We start from the raw sequence: 2500 nt of genomic DNA on the forward strand, positions 1-2500 counted from the left end.
CCCCCCCCCCTCCCCCTCTCTCTGCTCCTCTAGGTCCTCCCCCCCCCTCCCCCTCTCTCTGCTCCTCTGGGTCCTCCCCCCCCCCCCCTCCCCCCCTCTCTCTGCTCCTCTAGGTCCTCCCCCCCCCTCCCCCTCTCTCTGTTCCTCTAGGGTCCTCCCCCCCCCCTCCCCCTCTCTCTGCTCCTCTAGGTCCTCCCCCCCCCACCCTCCCCCTCTCTCTGCTCCTCTGGCGAGCCGAGGCCTGGTGACTCAGAGCTGCTGCTTGTTTCAGAGGGTTTGGGTCCCAGGAGGAGATACTCACACAACACAAACATGTGGTTACTATGTGGTGACGGCATCCTATTGGGCATGGGAGGGGGGGGAGGGAACGACGTCACAGGGGCCGACAGGAGTTAAATAAAGTAAAGAAAGTGTGGAGGGGAAAGTAAGGGAAAGGGAAAACAGGCCCCGGATTAAGCGGGTCCCGGATTAAGCGGGTCCCGGCTCTTTTGCAGTGAAACACGGAGAAAGCGGAAGAGAGAGAGTGCGGGCGACCGAGAGGGAATGTAGTGTCACCCGTCCCTAGAACAGAGCAGCATCAACGCTCCCGGCACGCTAAACGGTTTGTCCTGACAGACATGTTGAAAACGTAACAATGCAAAGTTATTCTTAGCGTAATTGAGAGTTTAAAGGAGTGGGCTGACTTCAAAGCTTCTCTCAAAATTCCAATGTGTAGAACTGGAGTTGAGGCTGAGATACTCTACCCTGTTCTGCTCTCTCACGCACCTTCCTGTAACTCTCCGGGGAGCAGTCTTAGTTCCCCTGTTCCCCTTAATGACTCACTGAACCTGGAAGTGTATCACATGAAGCAAAGCGCTGCAAAGTGATTAATCCACAGTGCGGTTGGCTTGGGTCAGTCCCCTCAGCTGAAACAGGACTCTCTCTCGCCCGCAAGCCCCTCCGTTAATGAAGCCACAGGAAGGAGAGCATCAGGCCAGCACTGCTGGAGCCAGCTCAGACAGAGGCCAGAGAGACAGAGAGACAGAGAGAGAGATACAGAGAGACAGAGAGACAGAGAGAGAGACAGAGAGACAGAGAGACAGAGAGACAGAGAGACAGAGAGACAGAGGGACAGAGAGAGAGATACAGAGAGACAGAGACAGACAGACAGACAGACAGACAGAGAGAGAGAGAGAGAGACAGAGAGACAGACAGAGAGACAGACAGAGAGACAGACAGAGAGTCAGACAGACAGACAGACAGACAGACAGACAGACAGACAGACAGACAGACAGACAGACAGACAGACAGACAGACAGACAGACAGACAGACAGACAGACAGACAGACAGACAGACAGACAGACAGACAGACAGACAGACAGACAGACAGACAGACAGAGAGAGAGAGAGAGAGAGAGAGAGAGAGAGAGAGAGAGAGAGAGACAAAGGGACAGAGAGAGATAATAAGATCCTCAAACTCAAAAAAGCCTGTTGTGTTGATGGTATTCAAAATTAAAATTATTAATATTTAGATCTCAAACTCCACTTGGCTATTCTAAAACTTCTTAAAACTTTTCTTGTCTCTTAGCTCTACTTAGCTATTGGGAACCAAGGACTGATTAGCCCAACTCACCAAGGCTGAGACATATTTTACCCCAATAACTACCGTAGAATATGTGTCTACAGCAACTGTGGTAAAATTCTCAGACAAGGATGCCTGAAGCAAAAGAAAACATGTCTTCTTATCAAATTACTGCACAACAGACCACAGATTCGCTCTAAGCCACCACAATAAATATTCTCCTGCTTGAAGATCTTCAAATGTCTTTCGCCCAACTCTGGACTTTCGAGGGTACCGACCGAATTACGTCGGAACTAATACAGAGTATGAGAGTTAATCAATCAATGCCAAATGGAGCTATCTAAGAGTCTTAGATTGGGACACGCATCGACTTGAAACCCTGCATGTAGCATTCTGCTAATCTACTCTCATAGTCCAAAGAACCCCCCAAATAATGCATGCAGAGCTGATTCATGAATCCAATTATTGTTTAAATCCAGAAGAAAGAGTAAAAATGGCATCACTAGTAAAAGGAAAGTGAAAGCAACCCGCCGCTCCACATCAAAGCCCTCAGACAGAGAGAGTAACATCTTCAGCCATCTGGTGCTGGAACTCTGTCCACAACACAACGGCCATCCCATAAGACAAAACCAGACCGGAAGAAAACAAAAAGAAAGCTATTTGGCACACTGGAACTCACCAACCAAAAATCAGATAATTTGGCGTGCTGCTGTCGATAAACAGGGAGTATGCAGTGGCAGAATACCAGCCCACCCTGACTGACCCGGAACTAGGAAATCCTTGACCAAGTACAGCCCGGCCATCTGAAGGTAGGCTGCAGACAGACTTGGCTCCCAGGAGTGGACACACTGTGCTCCCACTGTACACAAAACCAACTACAAGTTCCGACCAGGACATCAGGAACACACCCTTCCCACGGATTACACACACGTGCAAGG

The sequence above is a fragment of the Gadus morhua genome, chromosome 10 (assembly GCF_902167405.1).
Source record: "Gadus morhua chromosome 10, gadMor3.0, whole genome shotgun sequence".
NCBI lineage: Eukaryota > Metazoa > Chordata > Actinopteri > Gadiformes > Gadidae > Gadus > Gadus morhua.